Source organism: Anomaloglossus baeobatrachus, chromosome 1, assembly GCF_048569485.1.
Source record: "Anomaloglossus baeobatrachus isolate aAnoBae1 chromosome 1, aAnoBae1.hap1, whole genome shotgun sequence".
Classification (NCBI taxonomy): Eukaryota; Metazoa; Chordata; class Amphibia; order Anura; family Aromobatidae; genus Anomaloglossus; species Anomaloglossus baeobatrachus.
The window spans coordinates 383,593,152-383,618,754 of NC_134353.1; the positions used below are offsets into that span (position 1 = coordinate 383,593,152).

Genomic DNA, 25,603 nt, shown 5'->3' on the forward strand with positions numbered 1-25,603 from the left:
TTCGAGTGCCCCCTTTCATACTGTAGCAACCTTCGAGTGCCCCCTTTCACACCAGAGCCACCTTCGAGTGCCCCCTTTCACACCAGAGCCACCTTCGAGTGCCCCCTTTCACACCAGAGCCACCTTCGAGTGCCCCATTTCACACCAGAGCCACCTTCGAGTGCCCCCTTTCATACTGTAGCAACCTTCGAGTGCCCCCTTTCATACTGTAGCAACCTTCGAGTGCCCCCTTTCACACCAGAGCCACCTTGAATAATATCCTCGCAAAATAAGCTACATATGCATGATATCCAACAAGACCTTCTGCATGTCACAGACTATATCCAAAAATATCATATTCCCGAGACTAATATATCAATGATAGACGTCCATTTTTGTAGCCTATACTAAACCAGAACTGAACGAACCAAATCGATAACACTCCCTGAAACGTAATAATGAGGCATCTGTTTAGGTATGTGCCCATAGCTGTCTTCAACAATAAGGCTCTGCTAGGCCAACCAGGAGTAATGGGTAGACTAAAACGTCCTGCTAGCTTAAATGACAACGGTCTCATTACAGAGCTGCAAATAGATATACTCTGCGCGCGGTGCGGACAGAATTCAGACACTGAAGTGTGCCTGTATGTACAGAAATTCATCCATGACCATTACGCCACACACAAATGATAGTTTAATAAAAAACATATTGGTAAAACTAAAGTGTCAGATGTAAGATTGACATATCAGAAACTAAATCATGTGGCGGTATGCAAAAGTGGCCTAAAATTAGCCAATTAATGTACCAACGTACGTCAGCCTGTGACCCTGACTCCAAGGTCATGTTCATGAAGTAGGCTGGAAAAAAACATTGCATAAATCCAAGATTCTGCATGAAATTACCAGTAGATTTTATTAATATGTTAATAATGAAAACTGGAAATGTGATAAAAGTGCCAACTCATCTCATCACGTCTTTTGCTGCAATTCTTTGCAGCTTTATGGGGGCTGATGGAATATACTTCTCTCTGTTAGGTTTAAAAGAAGAAACGTTTGTGCCCCTCCATATGAGATCTAAAGTATAGTAGGGCCCCATAACAGCCAATAAATGGCCCTTGACACCTTGTAGGGTATGGCTAGCAATCAGTATGTCTCAAGGGGCAGCTTTTTACAATTGGAATGTAGAATATTCTGCCAGCAATAAAAATAGCATACATCATTTTTTCTAAATATCAGTTAGGAATGATCAATCTAAGGCCAGGATGACATGTGTCATGCAATACGGATATCACAGCAACACACTGCAACATTAGATGTAACGATCTACTGCGGGGTCACACTGCCACCTGCAAATGGGTTGCAACTGGTCACAAAAATATTATATGTGAAAAACAGAGGTCTGAACAGGTACAGTGTAGTAGGTGCTCACCCATCATTAGACACAATCAGGCATAATTGAGATGTGCTTGAAAATGGCATCAAAACCACAACTAAAACTTGCATGTGGTTATTTGGACATGTGGCTTTGTACAGGCGAGACATATAAGGCTAGTTTCACACTTCATTGAACGGTATCCGTTGCATTGCGTTGTGTGACAGATGCAACAGATGTGTTGCATATAGTGGCACAACGGATGCAATGGATCGTACAAAACAACGGAATCTGCTTTTTTTTTTTCTTTACAATTTTACGGGCAGCAGACTATTGTGAACGATCAGCTGATCACACGGCCGCCGGGCGATCAGCTGATCGTTCACAATAGCCGGCCGCCGGGCGATCAGCTGATCGTTCACAATAGCCGGCCGCCGGGCGATCAGCTGATCGTTCACAATAGCCGGCCGCCGGGCGATCAGCTGATCGTTCACAATAGCCGGCCGCCGGGCGATCAGCTGATCGTTCACAATAGTTGGCCGCCGGGCGATCAGCTGATCGTTCACAATAGTCGGCCGCCGGGCGATCAGCTGATCGTTCACAATAGTCGGCCGCCTGGCGATCAGCTGATCGTTCACAATAGTCGGCCGCCGGGCGATCAGCTGATCGTTCACAATAGTCAGCCGCCTGGCGATCAGCTGATCGTTCACAATAGTCGGCCGCCTGGCGATCAGATGATCGTTCACAATAGTCGGCCGCCTGGCGATCAGATGATCGTTCACAATAGTCGGCCGCCGGGCGATCAGATGATCGTTCACAATAGTCGGCCGCCGGGCGATCAGATGATCGTTCACAATAGTCGGCCGCCGGGCGATCAGATGATCGTTCACAATAGTCGGCCGCCGGGCGATCAGATGATCGTTCACAATAGTCGGCCGCCGGGCGATCAGATGATCGTTCACAATAGTCTGCTGCCGGGCGATCAGATGATTGTTCGGCCGCCGAGAATGTGTGCGGGGGGTGGAGTGCGGGGTTGGTGGAGCCAAGAGGGGCCATGGCGCTGAGGATGTCAGTACCGCTGGGACTGCATGGCTGGGGACAGGTGAGTGAGTACGCGTGTGCGCGTCTGTGTGTGTTCATGCGGAGTGGAGTGCGGGAGGGGGTGGAGCCGAGCGGGGAAGTGTCGGGCTCCCTGCACACGTAGCCAGGGTAAATATCGGGTAACTAAGCAAAGCTCTTTGCTTAGTAACCCGATGTGTACTCTGGTTACCTGTGCAGGGAGCCAGAGAGAGCATGTGCAGTGAAAGCCTACGGATTGCACTGCTCAAAAACGTTACATGCTGCGTTCCGTGAAGCAACGCAGCGTCGGCCAGTGGAAGCAACGCAGATCCATCAGTCACAATCCGTTGTCCATACAAGTCTATGGTAAGCAGCGGAATCCATTAACGGATTCCGCTGTTTTCCAGAACGGCGGATTGCGACTGAAGGAAAACAACGCAAGTGTGAAACTAGCCTAAAACTGAAAACTGCTTCATGTGTGACTAAAGGCTATGTTCACACAGGGTGTTTTCACAGTGTTGTTTATCTACAGATTTGCCTTGGTGTTATGCAAATCCATACTAATAAAACGCTCCTTTTTACAGTCCCAGCAAAGTCAATGAGATTTCATACACACACACACACACACACACACACACACACACACACACACACACACACACAGGATTTTCCTGACAGTTTTGTGGACCACCTCCGTTTTTGCTGAAATTATGAAAAGAATGAACATGTCAATTCTTTTCAGCAGTTTTGCCCCAGTTTTTCCCCCCAGTGATGGGTGGACTCGCAGATAACCAGGGTCTCTGGCCGGCACTTAAATATGGTGGTGAAAAGGGGAGTGGAGCAGGAGAGCTATATTTACCGAATCACCAGCGCGGCTGTACGCTCCCACGGTCCCTCCTTCACTTCCCAGGCTGCTCATTGCATATTCACCGCTTTCGTCATCCAATGGCATCTGTGATTAGTTTCAGTCAGATGTGCCCCCAGCCTGTGTAGCATCTGACTGCAACCAATCACATACCTGGTCTGTGGGTCTATTGTACATAGAATGAATGAGCCGTGCATTCAGCGGTGACCTCACTCAGGCTATTTACAGTCCCATGTATCTCAAGCTGTGACAGGAAATCACCTGATCGCGGCTCACTCATTCTTTCCCTGGAGCTCACAGCAGGAAGTCATATTCTATGGTGCTCGCTGTGATCTTCAGATGTAACAAAGTTGAATCATTGTGGGACCTCGTGTGGATTATGTCAAACCTGCAGGGGTGTGATTATGCAGTTAATAAAGTGGTGAAAGAGGGTGTTTTTTATATTTTATTTCAAATAAAGGATTTTTTCCGTGTTTGTGTTTATTTCTCTTCACTTACAGATTGGTAATGGCAAGCTTCTTTGAGACACCCCCATCACCAATCTAGGGATTAGTTGCAACTGTGAGCTGCGATTAACCCCTGTTATTACTCCGATTGACACGGCAAGAGGGCAATCGGGAAGAGCCGGGTAAAGTGCTGGGTTTGTCGCATCTAATGGATTTGACCATTCTGGGCAGCTGCAGGCTGTTATTTTTAGGCTGGGTCTCCCCAGCCTGAGAATATCAATTATAGCTGTGGGCTTTATCTTGGCTGGGTATCAAATTTGGGGGGTGGGGGGTGGGGACGCACGCATATTTTTTTTTATTATTTACTTAAATAATTAAAAGAACAGAATGGGATCCCTCTTATTTTGATACCCAGCCAAGATAAAGCCCACAGCTGGGGCTGCAGCCTGTAGCCGTATGATTTATCTGTGCTGGGTATCATAATATGGGGGGACCCTACGTCAATTTGTTTGTTTATTTACGATAGACCCACAGACCGGGTCTGTGATTGGTTGCAGTCAGACGCTGTCACAAAGGCTGGGGGCACGTCTGAATGCAATTAATCACAGACACCGGTGGGGGGGAAAGCAGTGAATATGCATGAGGCTAATGGGTGGCCCCGGAAGTAGGAGGGGCTGCGGGAATAGGTACGATTGAGCCTAGAATGTATGGGCTCCTTCCAGGTTAGTGGGCATGATCAGCTGGGTTAGTGGGCATGACCAGCTTTGTTAGTGAGTTTGGCAATGTTTTCTCCCTTCCACTATAATCATGCTTCACCCCCCCCTCCTCCATGTGATAGGGGCGTATTGAAATGACATCATACCTGGAAGGAGCCCGTACACACTAACATCTACCGAGCAAGTACATCGTTGCCGGAGACTAGTAAGTATAGCGTGCTTGCTTTACCTTTTTATTTATTTACTACCCAAGCGCCGAATCTAGATCAAACCCAGCCGGCCCAGCACTCTGGTACTTCTGAACATCACAGAAGTGCAAAAAAAAAAATGACTGTAAAAACGCCAAAAAAAAATGCCCAGTGTGCAATTGTGCAGTTCAAGGACGTATTCGGAACTGGTTGAGGGTGTACTTATAAAGTGTGGTTATGCGACAGCTTTCAAGGATTCACCAGTGTTCACGCAAAAATTCTAAAACACGATACACCCTTTAAGAAGGGTCTTTTTGTGAGCATGTACAATAGAAAGTTCTGCTCCATGTGTCTGAATATGTGCTTCAAGTGGACAAATTAATGTACCAGGAATTCTGATTCAGTGGGTACGGAAAGTAGTCAGACCCCTTTAAATTTTTCACTCTTTGTTTTATTCATTCATAAGTTCATTTTTCTCATTAATATACATTTGCACCCCATCTTGACAGAAACCCCCCCAGAAACGTAGAAATGTTTGCAAATTTATCAAACAAGAAAAACTGAACTATCACATGGTCATAAGTATTCAGACCCTTTGCTCAGTATTGAGTAGAAGTACCCTTTTGAGCTAGTACAGCCATGAGTCTTCTTGGGAAGGATGCAACAAGTTTTTCACACCTGGACTTGGGGATCCTCTGCATTCTTCCTTGCAGATCTCTCCACCAACGTTCACCATCCAACCTGACGGAACTGGACAGTCCTTTTCAGGTCTCTCCAGAGATGCTCAATTGGTTTAGGTCAGGGCTCTGGCAGGGCCAGTCAAGAATGGTCACAGAGTTGTTCTGAAGCCACTCCGTTATTTTAGCTGTGTGCTTAGGGTCATTGTCTTGTTGGAAGGTGAACCTTCGGCCAAGTCTGAGGTCCAGAGCACTCTGGAAGAGATTTTCTTCCAGGATATCTCTGTACTTGGCCACTTTCATTTTTCCTTCAATTGCAACCAGTAGTCTTGTCCCTGCAGCTGAAAAAGCACCCCCATAGCATGATGCGGCCACCACCATGTTTCACTGTTGGGATTATATTGGGCAGGTGATGAGCAGTGCCTGGTTTTCTCCACACATACCGCTTAGAATTATCACCAAAAAGTTCTATCTTCGTCTCATCAGACCAGAGAATCTTATTTCTCATAGTATGGGACTCCATCATGTGTTTTTTTTGCAAACTGTATGTGGGCTTTCATAAGCCTTGCTCTGAGCAGAGGCTTCGTCGGGCTACTCTGCCATAAAGGCCCGACTGGTGGAGGGCTGCAGTGATATTTGACTTTGTGGAACTTTCTCCCATCTCTCATCTGCATCTCTGGAGCTCAGCCACAGTGATCTTCGGCTTCTTCTTTACCTCTCTTACCAAGACTCTTCTCCCAGAATTGCTCAGTTTGGCTTGTTTGCCAGGTCTAGGAAGAGTTCTTGTGGTCCCAAACTTCTTCCATTTATGGATTATGGAGGCCTCTGTGCTCTTAGGAACCTTGAGTACTGTAGAAATTATTTTGTAACCTTGGCCAGATCTGTGCCTTGCCACAATTCTGTCTCTGAGCTCCTTGGGCAGTTCCTTTGACTTCATGATTCTCATTTGGTCTGACATGCACTGTGAACTGTGAGGTCTTATATAGCCAAGTGTGTGCCTTTCCAAATAAAGTGCCATCACTTTAATGAAACACAGCTGGACTCCAATGAAGGAGTAGAACCATCTCAAGGAGGATCAAAAGAAAATGGACTTCATGTGACTTAAATATGAGTGTCTGAGCAAAGGGTCTGAATACTTATGACTATGTGATATTTCAGTTTTTCTTGTTTAATAAATTTGCAAACATTTCTACATTTTGTGTTTTTTTCTGTCAAGATGGGGTGCAGAGTGTACATTAATGAGAAAAAAATGAACTTTTCTGAATTTACCAAATGGCTGCAATTAAACAAACAGTGCAAAATGTAAAGGGGTCTGAATATTCTCTGAACCTACTGTATAAGAGGAGGCTGCTCACACTGCTGTCCAGCCTGTATTTCTGATCCAATACTGGAGATACCAGGGTGCTGAGGTAAGAAGAGGCTGCTCACACTTCTCTCCACTCAGTATTTCTCTTCAATACTCGAGATACCTGTGGTGCTGGGGTAAGAAGAGGCTGCTCACAATGATGTCCACCCTGTTTTTCTGATCTAATACCGGAGATACCAAGTTGCTGAGATAAGCAGAGGCATCTCACTGCATTTCTGATCTAACACCGTTGATACCAGGGTGCAGAGGTAAGACGAGGCAGCTCAAACTGTTGTCCTCGAATTTCTGGTCTAACACAGGAGTGATAAGTTAGGAAGAGGGCGCTCAAACTGCTTGGTACAGAGTATCTTTATGACTGACTACACACGGCATAGATATCCTCAGATCACAGCAGAGGAGCATCTACTGTACATGCTCACAAGCTCCCGTCCTAACATACAGATTTTAATCAGTGTAGCCACGTAACCACATTGAGTATTTGGGGAGTGTTTTACCTCAGTATTTGTAAGCCAAATCCAGGAATGGGTAATAAATACAGAAGTGGTGCCCGTGTTTCTATTATACTTTTCCTCTGATTGTTCCATTCCTTGTTATGACTTACAAATACTGAGGTAAAAAAAATTACCAAATACTGTACATGTGCACATGGCCTTATACATACAAAAGGTAAAAAGTCACCAAATACTCAACATGTACACGTGGCCTTACAAATACTGAGAAAAACACTCAAATATTCAGCGTGTGCTCATGGCCTTACAAATACTGAGGTAGAAACTCACCAAATACTCACATGTGCACGTGGCCACCAAATACTCACATGGGCACGTGGCTTTACAGATACTGAAGTAAAAACTCACCATATACTCGTGTGCACGTGGCCTTACAAATACTGAGGAAAACACTCAAATATTCAGCGTGTGCTCATGGCCTTACAAATACTGAGGTAGAAATTCACCAAATACTCACATGTGCACGTGGCCTTACAAATACTGAGGTAGAAATTCACCAAATACTCACATGTGCACGTGGCCTTACTTGCATATACTGAGGTAAAAACCCACCAAATATTCAACATGTACACGAGGCCTTACATATACTGAGGTAAAAGCTCACCAGATACTCGGGTACACGTGGTCTGACAAATACTGAGGTAAACACTCATCAAATTCTCAGGGTGTGCACGTGGCCTTACAAATACTGAGGTAAGAAACGCACCAAATACTCAATGTGTGCACGTGGCCTAAAGCCTGCTTTACACGGTACGATCTATCGTGCAATTTCACGATCGATCGTACCCGCCCGTCGTTTGTGCGTCACGGGCAATTAGTTGCCCGTGGCGCACAAAGTCGTTACCCCCCCCCGTCACAACGCACTTACCTGCTGTGCGATGTCGCTGTGGGCGGCGAACACCCTCTTCCTGAAGGGGGAGGGACGTTCGGCGTCACAGAGTGGCCGGTCAATAGAAGCAGAGATGAGCGGGACGTAAACATCCCGCCCACCTCCTTCCTTCCGCATTGCCGGCGGGAGCCGCGGGACGGAGGTAAGCTGCTGTTCATCGTTCCCGGGGTGTCACACGGAGCGGCGTGTGCTACCCCGGGAGCGGTGAGCAACCGGCGCCATTTTAATTAAACGAGATTATAAAACTGAGCGATGAGTACACGACTCACGATTTGTGAGCGATACTGCGAGCTCAGAGGTGTCACACAGCCCGACGTCGCAAGCAATACCGGATGTGCGTCACAAAAACTGTGACCCCGACGATCTATCGCATGATAGATCGTCTGGTCTAAAGCACCCTTTCCAGGACAGCAGACATTTCAATCCCTAGATGAACTCCCTAGACAAAACAATTGTGATTTGATTATTAAAAGTATTTAGCATGACATTTCATTATTCATTTTTAATCTATTTCAGGAAAGCCCCTTTAAATAGCAGAAACCTCCATAATAGAGACCCCAATGCATTAGGTACTCGCATAATCTCGTCCCACTGCACTTTTTATCTCTAAATGGTGACAGACTACGCTATACGATGGTAACATGGGCACACACTATTGTTCGGCTGACAGCCATCTTTCCTGTCTCCCCCTATGGCATGGGAACGCAGGGCTCGGTTCCTGTGCTGCCTATAGGAGCCGCTGGCAGAGTTACCTGGCAGCGGCTTATCTTCCCGTTCAACAAAGGGATCAGGTGAATGAATTCCAATCGCCTAATCCTTATGTCCATAAACATAATGGTCAGACAAAAGCGGTAGGTTCAGGCCAACTTTTATTCTTTAAATTCCTGATGAAAAACAAATGGGTGAAGCATAGGGCATACATTGATCATGTGATTACTAAATTCAGCCCACAGGGGTTTTAATTTTCCTACAAAGACCCGGCAGTAGTAACTATAGAAACAGTCTGGGAACAATGCCAACTGGCTCATCACGGTAGTATAGGAGAAGCTGTCCAATGCCAAAGTACAAGTGACCAGGCTCAATTAGAGGAGAAAATGACTAGGTCCCGAGGGGTATAAAGGAATAGCTCACAGGCTTCACTAGGCCACATGAACTACTACTATGATCTAACGTAGACCGCCAGGGATAAAACTTTACATGTATACTCATATTTATGAGCCTGTATGTAAATGCAGGGAAACTACTAAGTCCAACGATATCCTCCAATGTTTATAGTCACAATATGTCTAACACAAGCGAAGCTGTAGGAATAAAGAATATGAGACGTGCTTATCTCAGGAACTATCTCCTGGGAAGCGGAGACATTACCATGGAGTAGAGAAGAAGATATGTCTATGAGGTTTATTTTATCTGCCCTTTTATATGGAAAAAAAAAACGCTTTGCAGATACAACTGTATGCAGCAAGGGCTGCACAGCCGAGCTGTTTGGTATCCAATGGCAACAAAAATAAACAGTCCTGCCTTCAAGATATAAAGACGTCGGGAGGAGACACAGAAGGAAGCCATAAATATATGGCAATATAGCCAGCCCAAAATACATGTGAAGGTGTACAACAGGTCTGTATATGGAAATCATCATTATAAGCCACACTACATATAACATATACTGTATATATACACAAGAAGAGCAGCCAAGTCCGACCAATATGAGATGTAATACACAGTGATACGTCTCACTACAGAGAGCCCAGGTGACAATAGGTGGGATTGGAGAGAAGAGATGACATCTGATCGAACACCAGAGGAAAGTGATACAGAACCGAACTTATGGGGAAATCCTCTCTGCACAACATAAGAAAACTGGAGAGCTCTAATGTATACACGACATGCTATAGAAAAGAGTGAAAAGGGGTCGTGAATACAACTGCCACTGTATGAGGGGGATCAACAGAGTCTCTGGAGGGTGTAATAACCCTACATTACGGGGAAGAATCTCTCCACATTGGACCAGGCTCGCCAGAAAGTGCAGCATATTAACTGTATGAGGGGGATAAACAGCATCACCAGAGGGTATAATAACCCTACATTACGGGGAAGCATCTCTCCACATTGGACCAGGCTCGCCAGAAAGTGCAGCATACTAACTGTATGAGGGGGATAAACAGCATCACCAGAGGGTATAATAACCCTACATTACGGGGAAGCATCTCTCCACATTGGACCAGGCTCGCCAGAAAGTGCAGCATACTAACTGTATGAGGGGGATAAACAGCATCACCAGAGGGTATAATAACCCTACATTACGGGGAAGCATCTCTCCACATTGGACCAGGCTCGCCAGAAAGTGCAGCATACTAACTGTATGAGGGGGATAAACAGCATCACCAGAGGGTATAATAACCCTACATTACGGGGAAGCATCTCTCCACATTGGACCAGGCTCGCCAGAAAGTGCAGCATACTAACTGTATGAGGGGGATAAACGGCATCACCGGAGGGTATAATAACCCTACATTACGGGGAAGCATCTCTCCACATTGGACCAGGCTCGCCAGAAAGTGCAGCATACTAACTGTATGAGGGGGATAAACAGCATCACCAGAGGGTATAATAACCCTACATTACGGGGAAGCATCTCTCCACATTGGACCAGGCTCGCCAGAAAGTGCAGCATACTAACTGTATGAGGGGGATAAACAGCATCACCAGAGGGTATAATAACCCTACATTACGGGGAAGCATCTCTCCACATTGGACCAGGCTCGCCAGAAAGTGCAGCATACTAACTGTATGAGGGGGATAAACAGCATCACCAGAGGGTATAATAACCCTACATTACGGGGAAGCATCTCTCCACATTGGACCAGGCTCGCCAGAAAGTGCAGCATACTAACTGTATGAGGGGGATAAACGGCATCACCGGAGGGTATAATAACCCTACATTACGGGGAAGCATCTCTCCACATTGGACCAGGCTCGCCAGAAAGTGCAGCATACTAACTGTATGAGGGGGATAAACAGCATCACCAGAGGGTATAATAACCCTACATTACGGGGAAGCATCTCTCCACATTGGACCAGGGTCACCAGAAAGTACAGCTAATACTAACTGTAGAGGGGGATAAACAGCATCCCCAGAGGGTATAATAACCCTACATTACGGGGAAGCATCACTCCATATTGGACCAGGGTCACCAGAAAGTACAGCTAATACTAACTGTAGAGGGGGATAAACAGCATCCCCAGAGGGTATAATAACCCTACATTACGGGGAAGCATCACTCCATATTGGACCAGGGTCACCAGAAAGTACAGCTAATACTAACTGTAGAGGGGGATAAACAGCATCCCCAGAGGGTATAATAACCCTACATTACGGGGAAGCATCACTCCATATTGGACAGGGGTCACCAGAATGTACAGCTAATACTAACACTAACTGTAGAGGAAGTGTCACCGGAAGGTGTAATAGCCCTACAGTATAGGGAAGCATCTCTCCATACTGGACAGGGGTCACCAGAAAGCACAGCTGATACTAACACTAATGGGGAGAAGGGAGCCGAGGCATCAACGGCCACTGTACAAGGGGGATAAACCGTGTCACCGGAGGGTGTAATAGCCCTACATTACAGGGAAGCATCTCTCCATACTGAACATACTGGAAAGGGGTTGCCAGAAAGCACAGCTAATGCTAAGAGGGGGAGAAGGGAGTGCAACTGCAGAATGGTTTCTATGGAAACCACAAAACTTCAGCACAGCAACATGAACGTGAAAAGTTCTGTCCTCTTACCACAATCTGCCCGATTATTCACACACACACACACACACACACACACACACACACACACAGATAGATAGGTAGACAGACACATAATAGATTTGAGCAATAGATAGACACAATTGAGATAGATAGCGATAGCTTGATAAGCACACACGACTGCACATACTAACCACACACATATGTAACTGTACACTTATGTAGAGCTGTACAACTATATGTAACTACACACATGTACAGTATATAACACACATACACGTATGTAGACCCGTACACACATGTATAACACTCACACTATAGCTAAATAGCTATAACTATAATATAAATATAACTACACATGTATGCAGACCTGTACATCCTCCGTGAACACACATGTATAACACATACACCCACCTGCACAAACAAATAACACTACACGGCACGGTGGCTCAGTGGTTAGCACTACAGTTTTGCAACACTGGGGTCCTGGGTTCAATCTCACCGAGGACAACATCTGCAAGGAGTTTGTATGTTCTCCCCGTGTTTATATGGGTCTCTTCCAGGTTCTCCGGTTTGCCCCCCACAGACATACTGATCGGGAAATCGCATTGTGAGCCCCAATGGGGCTACACACGTCTACCGCACATGACTGTACACACATGACTGTATGTACGTATATAACACACAAATACTTGTGTGTACGAGGGATGTACAGGTGTACATAAGTGGCTGTGTTATATACGTGTGTACAGTCGTGCGTGTTATACATGTGTGTACGAGGGATGTACAGGTGTACATATGTATAACACACACGACTGTACACACGTATATAACATACACTTCCGGACACCTGTACGTCCCTCATACACACATGTATAGCAGATACGACTGTACACACATATATAACAAACTTATGTACACCTGTAAATCCCTCGTACACACATATGTATAACAGACACGACTGTACACATGTACATAACACACTTACGTACACCTGTCCATCCCTCATACACACATATATAACACACGTATATAACACACTTATGTACACCTGTACACCCCTCATACACACATATATAACACACACGTATATAACACACTTATGTACACCTGTCCATCCCTCATACACACATATATAACACACACGTATATAACACACTTGTGTACACCTGTCCATCCCTCATACACACATATATAACACACACGTATATAACACACTTGTGTACACCTGTCCATCCCTCATACACACATATATAACACACACGTATATAACACACTTATGTACACCTGTCCATCCCTCATACACACATATATAACACACACGTATATAACACACTTATGTACACCTGTCCATCCCTCATACACACATATATAACACACACGTATATAACACACTTATGTACACCTGTCCATCCCTCATACACACATATAACACACGTATATAAACACACTTATGTACACCTGTCCATCCCTCATACACACACACGTATATAACACACTTGTGTACACCTGTCCATCCCTCATACACACAAGTATATAACACACTTGTGTACACCTGTCCATCCCTCATACACACACGTATATAACACACTTATGTACACCTGTCCATCCCTCATACACACATATATAACACACAAGTATATAAACACACTTATGTACACCTGTAAATCCCTCGTACACACATATGTATAACAGACACGACTGTACACATGTACATAACACACTTACGTACACCTGTCCATCCCTCATACACACATATATAACACACGTATATAACACACTTATGTACACCTGTACATCCCTCATACACACATATATAACACACACGTATATAACACACTTATGTACACCTGTCCATCCCTCATACACACATATATAACACACACGTATATAACACACTTATGTACACCTGTCCATCCCTCATACACACATATATAACACACACGTATATAACACACTTACGTACACCTGTCCATCCCTCATACACACATATATAACACACGTATATAACACACTTATGTACACCTGTCCATCCCTCATACACACATATATAACACACACGTATATAACACACTTATGTACACCTGTCCATCCCTCATACACACATATATAACACACACGTATATAACACACTTATGTACACCTGTCCATCCCTCATACACACATATATAACACACACGTATATAACACACTTATGTACACCTGTCCATCCCTCATACACACATATAACACACGTATATAAACACACTTATGTACACCTGTCCATCCCTCATACACACATATAACACACACGTATATAACACACTTATGTACACCTGTCCATCCCTCATACACACACACGTATATAACACACTTGTGTACACCTGTCCATCCCTCATACACACAAGTATATAACACACTTGTGTACACCTGTCCATCCCTCATACACACACGTATATAACACACTTATGTACACCTGTCCATCCCTCATACACACATATATAACACACAAGTATATAACACACTTATGTACACCTGTCCATCCCTCATACACACATATATAACACACATGTATATAACACACTTATGTACACCTGTCCATCCCTCATACACACATATGTATAACACACACGTATATAACACACTTATGTACACCTGTCCATCCCTCATACACACATATAAAACACGTATATAACACACTTATGTACACCCCTCGTACACATGTATATAACACACATATATAACACACTTATGTACACCTGTACACCCCTCGTACACACATATATAACACACGTATATAACACACTTATGTACACCTGTCCATCCCTCGTACACACATATATAACACACATATATAACACACTTATGTACACCTGTACACCCCTTGTACACACATATATAAACACACGTATATAACACACTTATGTACACCTGTACACCCCTCGTACACATGTATATAACACACATATATAACACACTTATGTACACCTGTACACCCCTCGTACACACATATATAACACACGTATATAACACACTTATGTACACCTGTCCATCCCTCATACACACATATATAACACACAAGTATATAAACACACTTATGTACACCTGTCCATCCCTCGTACACACACGTATATAACACACACGTATAACACACTTATGTACACCTCTCGTACACATGTATATAACACACACGTATATAACACACTTATGTACACCTGTACACCCCTCGTACACACATAACACACGTATATAACACACTTACGTACACCTGTCCATCCCTCGTACACATGTATATAACACACTACAGTACGCAGTGTATATATGTGTATGTATATATTTAATTATGCACACAGATATATGTTCCACACACATGACTGCACCTCACACTCGCGCTGCAGGCACACACGTATACACCTATGTGTACATTAGCAGTCAGTAGGGGTCCCTGTGTTCTGCAGCCACCTGTGGCCCCCGGTGTCCCGGGCACTTCCGACCTCCCCACCCTTCCCGCTGCAGCACGGGCTGTCCGGCTTCACCTGCTCCCCGCGCGGTTGGCTGCCTGCTGATGGGAAACTTGTGGCCCCGCGGTCCCCGGGTTGCTCCTCCGGCCACTGCTGATCGTGTGTCTCCGGTTGGCAAGTAACAGTCTCCACGGCTACAGTCACTATGGCGCCGGGGGTCTCAAGGCAACTGTTGCTATCCTCTCCCTCTGACGTCACCAGCTAACGTTCCACTCCCAACTCTCTCGCCTATCAAATTTCCATTGGCTGCGAGTGACTGACGTCATCACGTTCGTCATCTCCACTAACGCGGTAGGCGTGTCTTCAGATTACGCGCCTGCCCTCCGCTTCAGTCTCCTTGACAAGAATCAGGGCGGATACTGAGCTTTGGCGCCGGCAATGGCGGGAGGAGGTGATTGGCTCAGGGTGGGGGAAGGGTGGTTACCTAGGCAACCGCCAAACTCCAGGGAAGTTGGTGCGCGGAATTGTTTAAAGGGTCCCCGCCATTTTATGTGGCGTGAAACCTGAACTAATGAAACTAATCCTTGTATGTGAGGGGATGGCTCCAGGCTTGTCGTTGGCTTTAGTTGTCCAGGTCTCTGCCTAACCCTTGTAACTATATATATATATATATGCAGGGCATACATAGAAACCATGCGCACCACAGTTGAAGTAACTGCATTTACAGAGTCATTTCCCTTCTATTGAAGCCCCATATTCCCCTCTCATTGCACCAATAAAGCAAGCTGGCAACAAAAGTGCCCCCCTAAACACTGGATGATCCCCCACAGTACCCTCCAAACACAGTATAATGACCCTACTGTAGCCCCTCAACTACCCCAGCAAAGTATGGGGACCCCAACACGCTATGATCCCCAAATGTGACCCCACACAGCCCTCCATGCAGTATAACATGGGATTACATACAGTAAAATGGTCTCCACACTGTATAAAGGCCCTCACGAGCCCCTCAGACAGTATGATGCCCCCCACCACATCCTTCCATGCAGTATAATTGCCTCGCCAGGGGCGTACATAGAAATCATGGGGCCCCATAGCAAAAGCATGAATGCCTCCCCCCACCCAATTGAGCACCGCAGCACCTGACGCTCACTGAGCACCGCAGCACCTGACACTCACTGAGCACCACAGCACCAGACGCTCACTGAGCACCGCAGCACCAGACGCTCACTGAGCACCGCAACACCAGACGCTCACTGAGCACCGCAACACCAGACGCTCACTGAGCACCGCAGCACCAGACGCTCACTGAGCACCGCAGCACCAGACACTCACTGAGCACCGCAACACCAGACACTCACTGAGCACCGCAACACCAGACACTCACTGAGCACCGCAACACCAGACACTCACTGAGCACCGCAGCACCAGACACTCACTGAGCACCGCAGCACCAGACGCTCACTGAGCACCGCAACACCAGACGCTCACTGAGCACCGCAACACCAGACGCTCACTGAGCACCGCAACACCAGACACTCACTGAGCACCGCAACACCAGACACTCACTGAGCACCGCAGCACCAGACACTCACTGAGCACCGCAGCACCAGACGCTCACTGAGCACCGCAGCACCAGACGCTCACTGAGCACCGCAGCACCAGACGCTCACTGAGCACCGCAGCACCAGACGCTCACTGAGCACCGCAGCACCAGACGCTCACTGAGCACCGCAGCACCAGACGCTCACTGAGCACCGCAACACCAGACGCTCACTGAGCACCGCAGCACCAGACGCTCACTGAGCACCGCAGCACCAGACGCTCACTGAGCACCACAGCACCAGACGCTCACTGAGCACCGCAGCACCAGACACTCACTGAGCACCGCAACACCAGACACTCACTGAGCACCGCAGCACCAGACACTCACTGAGCACCGCAGCACCAGACGCTCACTGAGCACCGCAACACCAGACGCTCACTGAGCACCGCAACACCAGACGCTCACTGAGCACCGCAACACCAGACACTCACTGAGCACCGCAACACCAGACACTCACTGAGCACCGCAGCACCAGACACTCACTGAGCACCGCAACACCAGACACTCACTGAGCACCGCAGCACCAGACACTCACTGAGCACCGCAACACCAGACGCTCACTGAGCACCGCAACACCAGACACTCACTGAGCACCGCAACACCAGACACTCACTGAGCACCGCAGCACCAGACACTCACTGAGCACCGCAACACCAGACACTCACTGAGCACCGCAGCACCAGACACTCACTGAGCACCGCAACACCAGACGCTCACTGAGCACCGCAGCACCAGACGCTCACTGAGCACCGCAGCACCAGACGCTCACTGAGCACCACAGCACCAGACGCTCACTGAGCACCGCAGCACCAGACACTCACTGAGCACCGCAACACCAGACACTCACTGAGCACCGCAGCACCAGACACTCACTGAGCACCGCAGCACCAGACGCTCACTGAGCACCGCAACACCAGACGCTCACTGAGCACCGCAACACCAGACGCTCACTGAGCACCGCAGCACCAGACACTCACTGAGCACCGCAACACCAGACACTCACTGAGCACCGCAGCACCAGACACTCACTGAGCACCGCAACACCAGACACTCACTGAGCACCGCAGCACCAGACACTCACTGAGCACCGCAACACCAGACGCTCACTGAGCACCGCAGCACCAGACGCTCACTGAGCACCGCAGCACCAGACGCTCACTGAGCACCACAGCACCAGACGCTCACTGAGCACCGCAGCACCAGACACTCACTGAGCACCGCAACACCAGACACTCACTGAGCACCGCAGCACCAGACACTCACTGAGCACCGCAACACCAGACGCTCACTGAGCACCGCAGCACCAGACGCTCACTGAGCACCGCAGCACCAGACGCTCACTGAGCACCGCAGCACCAGACGCTCACTGAGCACCGCAGCACCAGACGCTCACTGAGCACCGCAGCACCAGACGCTCACTGAGCACCGCAGCACCAGACGCTCACTGAGCACCACAGCACCAGACGCTCACTGAGCACCGCAGCACCAGACACTCACTGAGCACCGCAACACCAGACACTCACTGAGCACCGCAGCACCAGACACTCACTGAGCACCGCAGCACCAGACGCTCACTGAGCACCGCAACACCAGACGCTCACTGAGCACCGCAACACCAGACGCTCACTGAGCACCGCAACACCAGACACTCACTGAGCACCGCAACACCAGACACTCACTGAGCACCGCAGCACCAGACACTCACTGAGCACCGCAACACCAGACACTCACTGAGCACCGCAGCACCAGACGCTCACTGAGCACCGCAACACCAGACGCTCACTGAGCACCGCAACACCAGACACTCACTGAGCAACGCAACACCAGACACTCACTGAGCACCGCAGCACCAGACACTCACTGAGCACCGCAACACCAGACACTCACTGAGCACCGCAGCACCAGACACTCACTGAGCACCGCAACACCAGACGCTCACTGAGCACCGCAGCACCAGACGCTCACTGAGCACCGCAGCACCAGACGCTCACTGAGCACCACAGCACCAGACGCTCACTGAGCACCGCAGCACCACTCACTGAGCACCGCAACACCAGACACTCACTGAGCACCGCAGCACCAGACACTCACTGAGCACCGCAGCACCAGACGCTCACTGAGCACCGCAACACCAGACGCTCACTGAGCACCGCAACACCAGACGCTCACTGAGCACCGCAGCACCAGACACTCACTGAGCACCGCAACACCAGACACTCACTGAGCACCGCAGCACCAGACACTCACTGAGCACCGCAACACCAGACACTCACTGAGCACCGCAGCACCAGACACTCACTGAGCACCGCAACACCAGACGCTCACTGAGCACCGCAGCACCAGACGCTCACTGAGCACCGCAGCACCAGACGCTCACTGAGCACCACAGCACCAGACGCTCACTGAGCACCGCAGCACCAGACACTCACTGAGCACCGCAACACCAGACACTCACTGAGCACCGCAGCACCAGACACTCACTGAGCACCGCAACACCAGACGCTCACTGAGCACCGCAGCACCAGACGCTCACTGAGCACCGCAGCACCAGACGCTCACTGAGCACCGCAGCACCAGACGCTCACTGAGCACCGCAGCACCAGACGCTCACTGAGCACCGCAGCACCAGACGCTCACTGAGCACCGCAGCACCAGACGCTCACTGAGCACCGCAGCACCAGACACTCACTGAGCACCGCAGCACCAGACACTCACTGAGCACCACAGCACCTGACGCTCACTGAGCACCGCAGCACCAGACGCTCACTGAGCACCGCAACACCAGACACTCACTGAGCACCGCATCACCTGACACTCACTGAGCACCGCAGCACCAGACGCTCACTGAGCACCGCAGCACCTGACACTCACTGAGCACCGCAGCACCAGACGCTCACTGAGCACCGCAGCACCAGACCCTCACTGAGCACCGCAGCACCAGACACTCACTGAGCACCGCAGCACCAGACACTCCCTGAGCACCGCAGCACCTGACGCTCCCTGAGCACCGCAGCACCTGACGCTCACTGAGCACCGTAGCGCCTGACGTTCACTGAGCACCGCATCACCTGACGCTCACTGAGCACCGCAGCACCTGACGCTCACTGAGCACCGCAGCACCTGACGCTCACTGAGCACCGCAGCACCTGACCCTCACTGGGCACCGCAGCACCTGACGCTCACTGAGCACTGCAGCACCTGACGTTCACTGAGGACCGCAGCACCTGACGCTCACTGAGCACCGCAGCACCTGACGCTCACTGAGCACCGCAGCACCTGACGCTCACTGAGCACCGCAGCACCTGACGCTCACTGAGCACCGCAGCACTTGACGCTCCCTGAGCACGGCAGCTCCTGACGCTCACTGAGCACCGCAGCACCTGACGCTCACTGAGCACCGCAGTGCCTGACGTTCACTGAGCACTGCATCACCTGACGCTCACTGAGCACCGCAGCACCTGACGCTCGCGGAGCACCGTAGCGCCTGACGTTCACTGAGCACCGCATCACCTGACGCTCACTGAGCACCGCAGCACCTGACGCTCGCGGAGCACCGTAGCGCCTGACGTTCACTGAGCACCGCATCACCTGACGCTCACTGAGCACCGCAGCACCTGACGCTCACTGAGCACCGCAGCACCTGACGCTCACTGAGCACCGCAGCACCTGACGCTTACTGAGCACCGCAGCACCTGACCCTCACTGAGCACCGAAGCACCTGACACTCACTGAGCACCGCAGCACCTGACGCTCACTGAGCACCACAGCACCTGACGCTCACTGAGCACCGCAGCACCTGACGCTCACTGAGCACCGCAGCACCTGACGCTCCCTGAGCACCGCAGCACCTGACGCTCCCTGAGCACGGCAGCTCCTGACGCTCACTGAGCACCGCAGCACCTGGCGTTCACTGAGCACCGCAGCACCTGACGCTCCCTGAGCACCGCAGCACCTGACGCTCACTGAGCACCGCAGTGCCTGACGCTCGTGGAGCAAGGTAGCGCCTGACGTTCACTGAGCACCGCAATGCCTGACGCTCCCTGAGCACCGCGGCCCCTGACGCTCACTGAGCACCGCAGTGCCTGACGCTCGCTGAGCACCGCGGCCCCTGACGCTCACTGAGCACCGCAGCACCTGACGTTCATTGAGCACCGCAGCACCTGACGATCCCTGAGCACCGTGGCCCCTGACGCTCACTGAGCACCGCAGTGCCTGACGCTCGCGGAGCACCGTAGCGCCTGACGTTCACTGAGCACCGCAATGCCTGACGCTCCCTGAGCACCGCAGCACCTAACCCTCACTGAGCACCGCAGCACCTGACGCTCACTGAGCACTGCAGCACCTGACGTTCACTGAGGACCGCAGCACCTGACGCTCACTGAGCACCGCAGCACCTGACGCTCACTGAGCACCGCAGCACCTGACGCTCCCTGAGCACGGCAGCTCCTGACGCTCACTGAGCACCGCAGCACCTGACGCTTACTGAGCACCGCAGCACCTGACGCTCACTGAGCACCGCAGCACCTGACGCTCCCTGAGCACCGCAGCACCTGACACTCCCTGAGCACCGCAGCACCTGACACTCACTGAGCACCGCAGCACCTGACGCTCACAGGGGTAATACACACAGTGATGTCACAGTACAAGGATAATACATACAGTGATGTCACAGTACAAGGGTAATACACACAGTGATGTCACAGTACAAGAATAATACATACAGTGATGTCACAGTACAGGGATAATACACACAGTGATGTCACAGTACAGGGATAATACATACAGTGATGTCACAGTACAAGGGTAATACACACAGTGATGTCACAGTACAAGAATAATACATACAGTGATGTCACAGTACAGGGGTAATACACACAGTGATGTCACAATACAGGGGTAATACACTCAGTGATGTCACAGTGTAGGATAATACACACAGTGATATCACAGTACAGGGGTAATACACACAGTGATGTCACAGTACAAGAATAATACATACAGTAATGTCACAGTACAGGGTAATACACACACAGTGATATCACAGTACAGGGGTAATACACAGTGATGTCACAGTACAAGAATAATACATACAGTGATGTCACAGTACAGGGATAATACACACAGTGATGTCACAGTACAGGGGTAATACACAGTGATGTCACAGTACAAGAATAATACATACAGTGATGTCACAGTACAAGGGTAATACACACAGTGATGTCACAGTACAAGAATAATACATACAGTGATGTCACAGTACAGGGGTAATACACACAGTGATGTCACAGTACAAGAATAATACATACAGTGATGTCACAGTACAGGGGTAATACACACAGTGATGTCACAATACAGGGGTAATACACTCAGTGATGTCACAGTGTAGGATAATACACACAGTGATATCACAGTACAGGGGTAATACACACAGTGATGTCACAGTACAAGAATAATACATATAGTGATGCACACTACAGGGGTAATACACACAGTGATGCCACAGTACAGGGATAGTACACACAGTGATGTCACAGTACAGGGATAATAGACACAGTGATGTCACAGTACAGGGGTAATACACAGTGATGTCAGAGTATAGGGATCATTCACACAGTGATGTCACAGTACAGGGGTAATACACACAGTGATGTCACAGTACAGGGATAATAGACACAGTAATGTCACAGTACAGGGGTAATACACAGTGATGTCACAGTACAGGGATAATACACACAGTGATGTCACAGTACAGGGGTAATACACACAGTGATGTCACAGTACAGGGATAATAGACACAGTGATGTCACAGTACAGGGGTAATACACAGTGATGTCACAGTACAGGGATAATACACACAGTGATGTCACAGTACAGGGATAATACACACATTGATGTCACAATACAGGGGTAATACACTCAGTGATGTCACAGTGTAGGATAATACACACAGTGATATCACAGTACAGGGGTAATACACACAGTGATGTCACAGTACAGGGATAATAGACACAGTGATGTCACAGTACAGGGGTAATACACAGTGATGTCACAGTACATGGATAATACACACAGTGATGTCACAGTACAGGGGTAATACACACAGTGATGTCACAGTACAGGGATATTAGACACAGTGATGTCACAGTACAGGGGTAATACACAGTGATGTCACAGTACAGGGATAATACACACAGTGATGTCACAGTACAGGGATAATAGACACAGTGATGTCACAGTACAGGGGTAATACACAGTGATGTCACAGTACAGGGATAATACACACAGTGATGTCACAGTACAGGGGTAATACACACAGTGATGTCACAGTACAGGGATAATAGACACAGTGATGTCACAGTACAGGGGTAATACACAGTGATGTCACAGTACAGGGATAATACACACAGTGATGTCACAGTACAGGGATAATAGACACAGTGATGTCACAGTACAGGGGTAATACACAGTGATGTCACAGTACAGGGATAATACACACAGTGATGTCACAGTACAGGGGTAATACACACAGTGATGTCACAGTACAGGGATATTAGACACAGTGATGTCACAGTACGGGGGTAATACACACAGTGATGTCACAGTACAGGGATATTAGACACAGTGATGTCACAGTACAGGGATAATACACACAGTGATGTCACAGTACAGGGGTAATACACACAGTGATGTCACAGTACAGGGATAATAGACACAGTGATGTCACAGTACAGGGATAATACACACAGTGATGTCACAGTACAGGGATAATAGACACAGTGATGTCACAGTACAGGGGTAATACACAGTGATGTCACAGTACAGGGATAATACACACAGTGATGTCACAGTACAGGGGTAATACACACAGTGATGTCACAGTACAGGGATATTAGACACAGTGATGTCACAGTATAGGGGTAATACACAGTGATGTCACAGTACAGGGATAATACACACAGTGATGTCAAAGTACAGGGATAATACACACAGTGATGTCACAGTACAGGGATAATAGACACAGTGATGTCACAGTACAGGGGTAATACACAGTGATGTCACAGTACAGGGATAATACACACAGTGATGTCACAGTACAGGGGTAATACACACAGTGATGTCAGAGTACAGAGATCATTCACACAGTGATGTCACAGTACAGGGGTAATACACACAGTAATGTCACAGTACAGGGATAATAGACACAGTGATGTCACAGTACAGGGGTAATACACAGTGATGTCACAGTACAGGGATAATACACACAGTGATGTCACAGTACAGGGATAATACACACAGTGATGTCACAGTACAGGGATAATAGACACAGTGATGTCACAGTACAGGGGTAATACACAGTGATGTCACAGTACAGGGATAATACACACAGTGATGTCACAGTACAGGGGTAATACACACAGTGATGTCACAGTACAGGGATATTAGACACAGTGATGTCACAGTACAGGGGTAATACACAGTGATGTCACAGTACAGGGATAATACACACAGTGATGTCACAGTACAGGGATAATACACACAGTGATGTCACAGTACAGGGATAATAGACACAGTGATGTCACAGTACAGGGGTAATACACAGTGATGTCACAGTACAGGGATAATACACACAGTGATGTCACAGTACAGGGGTAATACACACAGTGATGTCAGAGTACAGGGATTATTCACACAGTGATGTCACAGTACAGGGGTAATACACACAGTAATGTCACAGTACAGGGATAATACACACAGTGATGTCACAGTACAGGGGTAATACACAGTGATGTCACAGTACAGGGATAATATACACAGTGATGTCACAGTACAGGGGTAATACACACAGTGATGTCACAGTACAGGGGTAATACACACAGTGATGTCACAGTACAGGGGTAATACACACAGTGATGTCATAGTACAGGGGTAATACACGCAGTGATGTCATAGTACAGGGATCATACACACAGTGATGTCACAATACAGAGATAATATATATACAAAAAAGGGGTGCACACTTGACTAAATCAATAAAACCAAGTGCAACATCCTGTATGATCACAATATGATCAAAATAGAAGAAGAAAAAAGCTCACACATAATGGATGCCCACACCATGAAATGGAAATGCTAGATAAAAATATAACAATCTTTATTAAATCCAAAGGACACTAAACACAAATCATAAAATCATGTAAAAGCATGAACAAATCCCAAATGACAACCTCCGCAAAAGTGTGATAACCTACTGTAATGCAATACCCATATACAGTTAATGCACATAACAATTCAATACATGGAATAAGTATGTGCAGCACCATACAACTAGTACAGAGACATACGTATAGGATAATTCAACTTACCGTATTCTCTAATGAACCTGATCTGGGCACTGCACAGAAGGATTAGTATAGAAGGGAAGACCATCAGATAGCCCTGAATAATTGCTCTGTGCAACAGAGCATGGAGCAGACCCAATATGTCAGATAAGGGACTTATGATAACCCACTCTATAATATGCCCATAAACAATAATGCACAATAACAATTCAATACATTGATTAAATATGCGTAGTGGTACACAGCCAGTACAGAGTAATATGTATATCTTAATTACAGGTTATTATAGCTCACTGCTACATGTCAGGGCATCTATGTGATCCAATCAAATAGCGAAAAAAGTAATACATAGGATCCTATACCCAGTATGATGATCCACTGAACCAGGAACTATCA

General features: G+C 48.1%; 1 protein-coding gene across 3 annotated transcripts in view; it reads right to left on the reverse strand.

Moving 5' to 3' along the window:
- Nucleotides 1–15,527, reverse strand: part of RFX2 (regulatory factor X2) — a 98,410-nt gene extending 82,883 nt beyond the window's left edge. For 2 of the 3 annotated variants that reach the window (XM_075352527.1, XM_075352525.1), the window contains exon 1: nucleotides 15,338–15,526. The gene's annotated coding sequence lies outside the window, so the exon portion shown is untranslated. Of the gene's footprint in view, nucleotides 1–15,337 lie in introns of all 3 variants that reach the window. The other variant, XM_075352526.1, reaches the window with a different exon arrangement.
- Nucleotides 15,528–25,603: the final 10,076 nt, after the last annotated feature.